Raw genomic sequence first — 12,816 nt, 5'->3', positions numbered from 1 at the left:
GAAGTATGCCGGGAAATCCTTTTGAACCTTGGAAAAAAAAATCCAAAGCGGGTTCATTCATTCATTCATTCGTATTTATTGAGCGCTTACTGTGTGCAGAGCACTGGACTAAGTGCTTGGGAAGTACAAGTTGGCAACATATAGAGACGGTCCCCACCCAACAGCAGGCTCACAGTCTAGAAGGGGGAGACAGACAACAGCAAAACACATTAACAAAATAAATAGAATAGTAACTATGTACAAGTAAAATAAACGGAGTAATAAATATGTACAAACATATATACAGGTGCTGTGGGGAGGGGAAGGGGAGGAGGGGGAGGAGGGGGAGAGGAAGGATGGGACTCAGTGTGGGAAGGCCTCCTGAAGGAGGTGAGCTCTCAGTAGGGATTTGAAGGGAGGAAGAGAGCTAGCTTGGCGGATATGTGGAGGGAGGGCATTCCAGGCCAGGGGGAGGATGTGGGCCGGGGGTCGACGGCGAGATAGGAGAGAATGAGGCACAGTGAGGAGGTGAGCGGTGGCAGAGGAGCGGAGCTTGCGGGCTGGGCTGGAGAAGGAAAGAAGGGAGGTGAGATAAGAGGGGGCGAGGTGATGGACAGCCTTGAAGCCGAGAGTGAGGAGTTTTTGCCTGATGTGTAGGTTGACTGGTAGCCACTGGAGATTTTTGAGAAGGGTAGTAATATGCCCAGAGCGTTTCTGCACAAAGAAACAGAGGTTCCAGGGTAACAGCCACACTTTAAAAACGGTCTTGCGCAGAAGCAGCCTGAGGAAAGAGTCCAGGCCTGGGCATCAGAGGACCTGGGTCCTAATTCTGGCTCCGCCAGTCACCTGCTGGGAGACCCGGGGCAAATCACTTCACTTCTCTGGGCCTCAGTTTCCTCATCTGTCAAGAGGTGATTCAGTACCTGTTCTCCCTCCTACTTAGACTGTGGGCTCCATGTGGGATAGGGACTGTGTCCAGCCTTTTCAATCAATCAATGAATGGTATGTATTGAGCGTTTAACATTGTGCAGAGCAACTGTACTAAGTGCTTGGTAGAGTATAACACAACAATATAGCAGACACATTCCCTGCCCACAACGAGCTTACAGGCTAGAGTCCTGATTAATTTCTAGCTACCTCAGTGCTTAGAACTGTGCTTGACATATCGTAAGCGCTCAACAAACACCATATTCATTACGAATTATTGCTCATGGAGTCTCAAACCCTGAGACTTGATTCTGGGGCTGCAACTCAAGTTGGTGTTCTTCTTCCTCTCCTCCACCATCAGTTTTCTTTCCCTCCACATTATCTGTAACTCCCCAAAGATTCCACTTCTCCCCCCGAGCCCCACAAACTCCCTCAAGTGGAAACCCATTCCATTCCGGCTTCTTTCTTCCACCGAAGAAATGGTGGCCAGGGAGAGTAACTTGGTTGGGTTTTCTTCTCCAGGGCTGTGTCAAGCCTAGGTATGTTGACAGTTACAAAGAGACGCAAATGAGGGAGAGGGAGAGTGCACACGCACACACACGTGTGTAGGGTGGGGAGTGTTGTTTTGAATTGTCTTAAGCAAAGCATTCAGAAGGCCGTGTGGGCTCAATTCCAGGACACCTGGGCTTCCAGGCAAATGAGGTCATTCTTCCCCCTTTGGTAGTTCTTTGTGGTAAAGCGCCAGGGTGCCGTAGCCAAGAGACGACCCTTTGATCCTGTCTGGAGGAGTACGGAGAGAACCCTACCAGCACGGGTGGCCTGGGTTTCCATCTGGTCTCTTGGCTTCCAGAAGAAAAAAGAAAAAGCCAGTCCGGTTTCCGTTAGGGGCAGTCAGTCATATTTATTGAGCGCTTACTGTGGGCAGAGCTCAGTACTAAGCACTTAGGAGAATGCAATATAAGAATAGAACAGACACATTCCTTGCCTACAACAAGCTTACAGTCTAGAGGGGATGAACTCTAGACTGTAAGCTCGTTGTGGGCAGGGAGTGTCACTGTCCAGCACCCAGCACTTAGTTCAGTGCCCCCAGTGCTTAGTACAGTGCCATGCACAGAGCAAGCACTTAACACCGTAATTATTATTATTGTCGTATTGTACTTTCCCAAGTGCTTAGTATTCATTCATTCAATCGTATTTATTGAGCGCTTACTGTGTGCAGAGCACTGTACTAGGCGCTTGGGAAGTACAAGTCGGCAACATATAGAGACAGTCCCTACGCAACAGCGGGCTCACAGTCTAGAAGGGACAGACAGACAACAAAACAAAGCATATTAACAAAATAAAATAGAATAGTAAACATGATCGGTAGCCACTGGAGATTTTTGAGGAGGGGAGTAACATGCCCAGAGCGTTTCTGCACAAAGGTGATCCGGGCCGCAGCGTGAAGTATAGATTGAAGTGGGGAGAGACAGGAGGATGGGAGATCAGAGAGTACAATGCCCTGCACCCAGTAAGCGCTCAGTAAATGCAATTGAATGAGTGAACGAATGAATGAAAACCTGACAACAGCCCGGGAAGCGGGCGTAGCTGGGACGCATTAGCAGAAGTTGTGCGGGAGAATGCAAAACATATTGCAACAGAAGTTGGTCTGTTGCTGGTGGCTCGGGGGAAGGAAAGTAGGTATTGCCCCATTATTGGATGGACAAGATGATTACCAAATGTCTGAGCTGGTTACAAACTGCCTTTTGAAACTCCTGTAGTCCCTTGCTTGAAAATAACCATCGGTCATTGTGGTCGGTTACTAAATGGATTACAGTGGACCTCCTGCAGATGCCTGCGTGTTCCTGCCCCCCACCCCCCTCCTTTTTTCTTCCTTTTTTTTTTCCTTTCTTCTTGGGGAATTTGGTTGCAGCGCTTGAAGCTCCGCACCTTTTGAAGCCCGCCAGATGTGGTGGCAGCGGTTGGATCTGAATTTTAGCCAGCGTGCCGGGGACGGCCTGTGCTACAGCCTCCTGGTCCCCAGGCGATTAGCTTCAGGGAGTAATCTGCGGTTTTAATTGCATCTTTCGCCGGTTCCCCAAAAGGTTTTCATTATTTTCCCCTTGGCGCGACTTTAAAACCGAAGCTAATCCCAGAGGGAATGTTCTCCGGAGGCTTTGCCTTTGGACAGAGGGATGGGGGCAGAGGCAAGCCGGGTCTGGGAGTGGTGACCCTGGACTGTAAGCTCGTTTTGGCCAGGGAACGGGTCTGCGGCGTTGTTCTGTTGTCCTCTGCCAAGCTCTGTACGCAGTAAGTGCTCCTTAAATACGGTTGACCGATTGATGACAATCCGGTCGGAACTTTTTATTCTCCGCGGATACTCGGTCCGCGTCCGGGAGACGGTAGACCGGCTCCAGACAAGATGAGGCTGGAAGGTGAGAATTGGGTCAGAGGTCCTGCCGATCCCAGGGTCCCTCGGCACGTTGGGTGGGTCGTTCTATCTGTCCAAACGAGAGGGCCCCCGGGGCTATCTCTTAACCGGCCTCCCCCAGGAAGAGAGTGGCCTAGTGGTTAGGGCACGGGCCTGAGAGTCAAAAGGAACTGGATTCCAGTCCTGGCTCCGCCACATGACTCCTGTGTGACCTTAGGGAAGTCACTTCACTTCTCTGGGCCTCAGTGACCTCATCTATAAAATGGGGATTACTCTGAGCTCCATAGAGAACATGGACTGTGTCCCACCTGGTTAGCTTGTATCTAACCCAGTGCTTAGTACAGCGTCTGGCACAAGTAAACGCTTAATAAGCACTATTAAAAAAAAAAAAGAAGACCCGGGTTCTAGTCCTGGTTCTTCCACTTGTTTGCTGTGTGACCTTGGGCAAGTCGCTTAACTCTTCTGTGCCTGTTACCTCATCTGTATAATGGGGATTAAGATTGTGAGCCCCACGGGCCATGTGGGACATGGACACTGCCCATCCCAATTATCTTGTATGTGTCCCAGCGCTTAGAACAGTACCTGGCACATAGTAAGCGTTTAACAAATACCATTATAAAATAAAAAGGACCTGGGTTCTAGTCCCAGTTCTTTCACTTGTCTGATCAAGTCCCTTCCCTTCTCTGTTCCTCAGTTCCCTCATCTGTAAAATGAGGATTAATCAATCAATCATATTTATTGAGCGCTTACTGTGTGCAGAGCACTGTACTAAGCGCTTGGGAAGTACAAGTTGGCAACATATAGAGACAGTCCCTTCCCAGCAGTGGGTTCACAGTCTAAAAGGGGGAGACAAAGAACAAAACCAAACATACTAACAAAATAAAATAAATAGAATAGATATGTACAAGTAAAATTAATAAATAAACAGAGTAATAAATATGTACAAACGTATATACATATATATAGGTGCGATTAAGACTGTGAGCCCCAGGTGAGACATGGGCTGTGTCCAACCTGATTATCCTGTAAGTACCCCAGAGTTTAGAACAGTATCTGGAACAGAAGAAGCGCTTAAGAAATACTATAAAAAATAAAAAAGGGAGGAGGATTCAGGCTCCCGGCCCCTTCATTCAAGCAGACTCAGTGATCCACGGACCGGAAACCCTTCTCTCCCCTCCGGCCAAGCCCGGGAGATCTCCTTGGCAACAGAGGAGAGAGATGGTGTGCCCGTTTAGCCAGCGGCAGTCAGCGCAGGGGAGAAGGCGGAGCCAGGCCCACTTTTCGGACTCGCCAAGGCCAGAGAGCCGGAAAGATGGGGAGCCCTTGGTGCTGACGAGACCCACAGGTGCCATCTCAGCTCTGCTACCTTTCTGCTGTGAGACCTTGGGCAAGTTACTTCAATCCTCTGTGCCTCAGTTCCCTCATCTGTAAAAGGAGGATTAAGCCTGGGGGCCTCATGTGGGACAGGGGCTGTGTACAACTTGATTGCCTTGTATCTACCCCAGTGCGTAGAACAGTGCTTGGTGCATAGTAAGCACCTAACAAATACCAGAATTATTATTACTGTTATCTCACCCCTCAGCTCCAAAGGCCCTGGTGTCAGGCCCTTGGCAAGCCTTTTTTTTTTTTCTCCTGTGCCCTCGGTGCCCACCCTGAGGCCTGGCACTGAACCCGTCTGGTTGGCCGGGGTCCCGGAACGGGCCTCGGAATGCAGGTGGGTCACAGCTGGGGCTCTCGAGATGAACGGGTGACGACTTTATCTGTTTGAGGCTATGAGCTGGGGCACGATGAAGCTGGAGACTCCCCCGCACCCTGCCCATCTCCTAGCCTGCTCTTTGGAGCCGGGCTCGGTCTTGGAGAAACAGTAGGCCCCGTAGAGAGAAGAGAGAAGCAGTGTTGCCCATTGATAGAGCCCAGGCCTGGGAGTAAGATGGACCAGGGTTCTGACCCCAGCTCCGCCACCTGTCTGCTCTTTTGGACCTTGAGCAAGTCACATCACTTCTCTGTGCCTCAGTTCCCTCGTCTGTAAAATGGGGATGAAGCCTGTGAGTCCCATTTGGGACAGGGACTGTGTCCAACCTGATTAGCTTGTCTCTACCCCAGCGCTTAGTATAGTGCCTGGCACGTGGTTGAAGCTTAACAAATGCCATAAAGAAGCAGGACTTCAGAGCTAATCTGACCCTGAGCGTAACCTAAAACCCTAAAAGTAATGGTAATAATAGTGGTATTTGTTAAGAGTGTCCTGAGCACTGTAGTAGAGGACGATATAATACGATCAGATGGAGTCCTTGTCCCACATTCATTCATTCATTCATTCAGTCGTATTTATCGAGTGCTCACTGTGTGTAGAGCACTGTATTAAGCGTTTGGGAGAGTACAATATAACAATAAAGAGACACATTCCCTGCCCACGATGAACATTGGACACCCAGGCTGAGGGAAGGAGAAAAAGTTCCGAATCCCCATTTCCCCGATGGAAACTCCCTCTAGACCATAAGTGCGTTGAGGGCAGGGAACGCGTCTCCCAACCCTGTTGAATTGTTACTCTTTCCAGGCGCTTACTACAGGGCACTGCACACAGTAAGCACTCAGTAAATACGACTGATCGATTGAAATTGAAGCCCCAGGGAGGTGAAGTGATTTTTCTCAAGGTCACCCAGCGGGCAGGTGGCAGAGTGGGGACGAGAGGTCCCGGGTTCCTGAGTCTCAGGCCTGTGGGCTTTCCACTAGTCCATGCAGCTGCCAAAGACCGCCAGGAAGACAAAAACAAATGCGGAGTTAACAGGCGTCCAGAAGGTTATTCACTAATTCATCCATTCAATAGTATTTATTGAGCCCTCACTATGTTCAGAGCACTGTACTAAGGGCGTAGGGAGGGTACAATATAACTGTAAACAGACACATTCCCTGCCCACCATGAGCTCACAGTCTAGAGGCGGGGAGACATCAATACAAATAAGTAAAATGACAGATCTGGACATAAGTGCTGTGGGGCTGGAAGCGGGGAAGAACAAAGGGAGCAAGTCAGTGGGCCGCAGAAGGGAGTGGGAGATGAGGAAAAGTGGGGCTTAGTCTGGGAAGGCCTCTTGGAGGAGATGTGTCTGGGTGCTGGGGCACCCAGGAGGACAGGCAGGCCAATTTAGAGCTATTGCCCATCCCAGAGCTGGAAATATATATATATGTAAATGGCATTTGTTAAACACTTATTCTGGGCCAGGCACTGTACTTAGCACTAGGGTCCTTTCTTCTGCGCAGTCACCTTGAGTCTCTGCCCTCGACTCTGGGAAGATTACTGGGTTCACTCTCATTCATTCAATCGTATTTATGGAGTGCTTACTGTGTGCAGAGCGCTGTACTGAGCTGTCCAGACTATTCAGTCATATTTATTGAGCACTTACTGTGTGCAGAGCACTGTACTAAGCGCTTGGGAAGTACAAGTCGACAACATTTAGAGACGGTCCCTACCCAACAACGGGCTCACGGTCTAGAAGGGGGAATAATAATAATGGCGGCATTTAAGTGTTTACTATGTGCCAGGCATTGTACTAAGCACTGTGGTGGATACAAGCAAATCGGGTTGGATACAGTCCCCGTCCCACATGGTCTTAATCCCCATTTTCCAGGCGAGGGAACTGAGGTCCAGAGAAGCGAAGGTCACACAGCGGATACGTGGCGGCGCCGGGCTTAGAAGCCATGTCCTCTGGCTCCCGGGCCTGGGCTCTAACCACTAAGCCTCGCTGCTGCCTAGAACAGCTGTTGTGTACAGAGCCTCCCTCTGCCTCCCATTCCTGCTGTCCTCCCTGTAAGAAGTGGGAAGGTCTTCTTCCGTGACCTCCTGCGGGTGGCTTTGCTTCTCCTCCGTGGAGGTTGCTGATGACTTCCTCCTCCTCGGCTGTTTGAGAGAGGAGGTTGCAGAACTCATTTTACTGGAAGGCTGTGGGGGTCGGAGCAGTACAGCCTAGTCGTCTGGTTGTCAGAGGACCCGGGTTCCAATTCCAACTCCGCTCCTTGTCTGCTGTGTGACCTTGGGCAAGTCACTTTACTTCCCTGGGCCTCAGTGACCTCATCTGTTAAATGGGGATTAAAACTGTGAGGCCCAGGTGGGACAGGGACTTTCTCCCACCAGATTTGCTTATATCGAGCCCAGCGCTTAGAACATCATCATCATCATCAATCGTATTTATTGAGCGCTTACTATGTGCAGAGCACTGTACTAAGCGCTTGGGAAGTACAAATTGGCAACATATAGAGGCAGTCCCTACCCAACAGTGGGCTCACAGTCTAAAAGAACAGTGCTTGACACATTGTAAGTGCTAAGCACAGTGCCTGGCACGTAATAAGTGCTTAACAAATGCCCCAGTTATTATTATCCTCTGGGCCACAGTTTCCTCATCTGTAAAACAGGGATTGATTCCTACTCCCTCCTACTTAGGCGGTGAACCCCGTGTGGGACGGGGGGCTGTGTCCAACTTGATTAACTTGTATCTATCCCAGCGCTGAGAAGCAGCATGGCTCAGTGGAAAGAGCCCGGGCTTTGGAGGCAGAGGTCATGGGTTCTAATCCCAGCTCCTCCAATTGTCAGCTGTGTGACCTTGGGCAAGTCACTTCACTTCTCTGGGCCTCAGTTACCCCAAGTGTAAAATGGGGATTAATACCTTGAGCCCCCTGTGGGACAACCTGATCATCTTGTAACCTCCCCAGCACTTAGAACAGTGCTTTGCACATAGTAAGCGCTTAATAAATGCCATCATCATTATTATTAACAACGCTTGACCTATAGTAAGTCCTTAACAAATGCCACACACATTTGTCTGCTTTGTGACCGTGGGCAAGACACTTCACGTCTCGGTGCCTCATTTACCTCATCTGTAAAACTAACAAGTTCCATTATTATTATTTATTGCCAAATTAACCACTATCTCTTGGGTGGGAGAATTGCGTGGGGGGAGAGAGAGAGTGTGTTTCTGTGTGTACACATGTGTACGTGTGTGCCACACTCCTCTCCCAGAACCACAGATTGTTTCAATGAGCCCATCACGGCGCCTCTTCTCTTCCCTCCCACTTTGCAGAGGAAAATAAGTGTTCGTAACTGGGAGGAAAACACATGTCAAGTGTGGATAATGAGAGGAACCCATGGTAATTGGCCTCCTCCTCCAGGGCCAAATGGTGACTGGCCGGAGCCATTTGGGGCACCCCACCCACCGTGGCCACGGCAGCTGCAAACATCTGGTTCGCACTGGTTTTCAGAAACCTCGCTCCCCGCATCGACCTTGCCTTGGGAACGGTCGCTATTCAGGGGATGGTGGGGCTCGTGGTCCCCGTGGCCTTCTTTGGGCTGGACCCGACCCCTCTTGGCTTCTCCGGATGGTCCCTAAGGCCCTGTGCCCGTTCTCTGATCGAAGCGGCTAGTGTTAGAGTAGTGGGCGGCCACTCACTAAATCATCCTCATCATCATCAATCGTATTTATTGAGCGCTTACTATGTGCAGAGCACTGTACTAAGCACTTGGGAAGTACAGATTGGCAGCATATAGAGACAGTCCCTACCCAACAAATCCTGAAGGTGATGGTGATCCATCCACCGAAGGGCTTGGCCAGGCCAGGTTTAAGTTCTGGTGGATCTGAGGCAGAGGAAATCGGTCCAGAGAAGGGGTTGGCCAGACCAGATTATGGTTCTGCTGGATTTGAGGCAGAGCTGATCCGTCCAGAGAAGGGATCGGACAGGTCAGATTATGAGTCTGGTGGATCTGAGGCAGAAAAGGCCTAGTGGGTCATACCGGGACCCTTCCCCTGATGGGAGCGGGCCCACTTTTTTTTCTTTTAATGGTATTCATTCATTCCATCATATTTATTGAGCACTTACTGGGTGCAGAGCACTGTACTAAGCGCTTGGGAGAGTACAGTCTACCAACAAACCAACACATTCCCGCCCACAACGAGCTTACAGATCCGAGGGATCGACCGCCTTTTCCGACGCGCTCCGTCAGGTCCTCACGGAACATCTGGCGGAGCTAACGAGGCGGAGAATGAGGGATAATGGAAAAGCCTGAAGTGGGAACTGTTCCTAGGCCAGTGTAGGCTTCAAGCTGTCGAAGGACGGCTTCTTCCCAAACAGGTTTGGCTCCAGAATTTGATGGAAGATTTCTCTTCCACAAAACATGATTGCCCATGGTACAACCACCCACACAAGTGCACTGCTGGAAACTGAGGTGGCTAGCTTTTTCCATGTATCAACCAATCAATGGTATTGATGGAGCGCTTACTATGTGCAGAGCACTGTACTAAGCACTTGGGAGAGTCCAGTGCAACAGAATTAGCAGAATGTTCTCTCCCAGAGGTCCAGCAGTAAGGTGGAGGTAAGGGAATTAATAGCCACCCCATCTCCTCCTGATTTTGTAAAGAGGAAGCATCTTTTTATGGTATTTGTAAAGTGCTTACTGTGTGCTAGGCACTGTTCCAAGTTCTGGGTAGATACAAGGCAATCCAATTAGACACAGTCCATGACCCATGTGGGTCTCACAGTCTTGATCCCCATTTTACAGATGAAGTAAGTGAGGCACAGAGATGTGAAGTGATTTGCCCAAAGTCACGCAGCAGGCACGTGGCGGAGCCAGGGTTAGAACCCAGGTCCTTTTGACTCCCGGGCCCGTGTTCTATCCACTAATCCACGCTCCTCCCAGGTCTTGATAATAATAATAATAATAATAATGGCATTTATTAAGCGCTAACTATGTGCAAAGCACTGTTCTAAGCGCTGGGGAGTTAACAAGGTGATGAGGTTGTCCCACAGGGGCTCACAGTTTTCATCCCCATTTTACAGATGAGGTAACTGAGGCCCAGAGAAGTTAAGTGACTTGCCCAAAGTCACGCAGCTGACAATTGGCAGAGCCGGGATTTGAACCCATGACCCCTGACTCCAAAGCCCTTGCTTGTTCCACTGAGCTTGATCTACTTTCTCTCCTGTCCAGCCAGGACCGAATCAATCGTATTTAGTGAGCACTTATTGTGTGCAGGACCGGTGCTTGGGAGAGTACAACACAACAATATAAAACACATTCCCTGCCCACCTTGAGCTTACAGTCTAGAGGGGGAGGCAGACATTGATAGAAACAAATTTAGATAGGTACATAAGTGCCGTGGGGCTGGGGTGGGGAGTGAATCAAGGGAGCAAGTCAAGGCAACACAAGAAGGGAGTGGGAAAGAGTAAACGGGGGCTTAGTCAGGGCAGGCCTCTTGGAGAAGATGGGCCTTCAGTAAGGCTCTGAAGGTGGGGAGAGTAATTGTCTATCGTATATGAAGATGGAGGGGCGTTCCAGGCCAGAGGCAGGACGTGGTTGAGAGGTCGGTGGCGACATAGGGGAGATGGAGGCACAGTGAGAAGGTTTTCATTAGAGGAGCAAAGTGTACAGGCTGGGTTCTAGTAGAAGAGTAGCGAGATGAGGTAGGAGCGAGCGACATGATGGAGTGCCTTAAAGCTGATGGGCTTTCTTAAATTCCCTCCTCTTTCTCTGTGGCCCAAGCTAGCACTTGGATTTGGACCCTTTAAGTAATTGATTTTCAGCCCCACAGTCCCCACTTCCTGCTACGTAGCCCTCCCACTTGGATTTGCACCTTTTATTCATTCATTCGATCGTATTTATTGAGCGCTTACAGTGTGCAGAGCACTGTACCAAGCGCTTGGGAAGTACAAGTTGGCAGCATATAGAGACGGTCCCTACCCAACAACCGGTTACTCACCCCACCCTCAGCCCCACCCTCATTAATCTGCATACCTATCATTCGTTTTAATGTCTGTCTCCCCCTCTAGACCGTAAGCTCTTTGCGTGCAGGGAACACGTCTGCCATCTCTGTTGTATTGTCCTTTCCCAAACGTTTAATGTGCAGTAAGCATTCAATCCATATCGTCGATTAATAATAATAATAATGATGGCATTTATTAAGCGCTTACTATGTGCAAAGCACTGTTCTAAGCGCTTTGAAAGCGGAAGTTCCCTGGATATCTCAAAATCCTACTATTTCCTCTTTCTCTTCTTCCTTCTCTCCCTCTGTATCTCCCCACCCCTCCATCGCAGTCCTCTCCCAACCCATGTCATCAGCAGTTTACTCTCTGAGAGGAGAGTGAATTCAAGTTCTCCGAGAGTCAGTTCAGATGAAGGGATGCTCTCCTCCCGCTTGTGGGATGAAGTTCCTCATGTCTGCCAACTCTACAATAGCGTACTCTCCCAAGTGCTTAGTACAGTGTTCCACACACTGACCGATTTGATTAATGAAAGACTGAAGTTCCCTGGACCATACGAGGTCCTACTGTTTTCTCTTTCCCTTCCTCCTTCTCCCCCTCCTCGCCCCCCACCCCAAGACTCCTCCCTCAATCATCTCCCAACCCATATCATTTAGCAGTTTATATTCTAGCTTGTAAGAGTGCTGTAGTCAGGGAATGTGTCTACCAACCGTGTTATACTGTACTCTCCCAAGTGCTTAGTACAGTACACAGTAAGCAGTCAATAAATATGATTGATTGCTAGCCTGACTGGGAGAAGAATGGATTCAGACTCTCCGAAAGAAAGCCAGTTCAGATGATGGGGTGTTCGCTGCTTCTCTGCCAGGAGATCAAGGACTGAATCCGCATTTTTCAAATGAGGAAACTGAGGCACCGACCCACGACTTAAACCCGCAGTCACACAGCAGGCAAGTGGAAGAGCTGTGGCTAAGATCCCGGGTCCTCTGACTGTCAGGCCCACGCAGCTCTTTCCACTAGGCCACATGGTTTCTCAACATCTCCGCCCTCCAGGATTTTTAGGCAAAACCCTAAAATAAGAAGTCGGTGACGCAACCAAGTATAAAGATATGGATGTAAGTGCTGCGGGGCGTGGACTCGAGGGTATTGATGTTGCATTGGGTGGGAAACACTACAGCGGAAATAATAGCAATGAAATAGGGTGGGGAGATGAGAGATTAGTCAGGGAAGACTTCCTGGAGGAGACGGGAAGGGAAAAGTTGTCATCTGCTGATTAAGCAGTGGCGGGGAGGATGGTCCAGGCAGGAGGCGGCACCCACCTTTTCCTGTCTCCCCCTCAGCTGGGAAAGGGTGAGGAGAACCCAGAAATGCCCTTTCTAAAGCTCACTGTGGCAGGGGATGTCACTGTTTATTGCTGTATTGTACTTTCCCAAGCGCTTAGTACAGTGCTGTGCACACAGTAAGCGCTCGATAAATCCGATTGAATGATTGAATGAATGAGTACCCAACTACTTAGGTAGCAGAAGTGCCCAAAATGGCAGTTGAGGTGTGAGGTCTGCGGGGCGGCGGGGATGATGAGAAGGAAGAGGATTGAGAAGGAAGAGGCACATGGATTTCCTCTTGGGGAAGGGCTTTGAAAATGAATAATAATAATAATGATGATGATGGCATTTAAGCACTTACTATGTGCAAAGCACTGTTCTAAGTGCTGGGGGTGGATACAAGGTGATCAGGTTGTCCCACGTGGGGCTCATATTTTTAATCCC

At 49.5% G+C, this 12,816-nt stretch overlaps 1 protein-coding gene across 3 annotated transcripts in view; it reads left to right on the top strand.

Annotated features, from left to right (window-relative positions):
* Nucleotides 1-12,816, top strand: part of DCAF5 (DDB1 and CUL4 associated factor 5) — a 119,640-nt gene that overhangs the window by 89,259 nt on the left and 17,565 nt on the right. The gene's annotated exons all lie outside the window — the stretch shown is intronic.

Source organism: Tachyglossus aculeatus, chromosome 23, assembly GCF_015852505.1.
Source record: "Tachyglossus aculeatus isolate mTacAcu1 chromosome 23, mTacAcu1.pri, whole genome shotgun sequence".
Lineage (NCBI taxonomy): Eukaryota > Metazoa > Chordata > Mammalia > Monotremata > Tachyglossidae > Tachyglossus > Tachyglossus aculeatus.
This window is presented reverse-complemented; position numbering and strand designations above follow the sequence as displayed.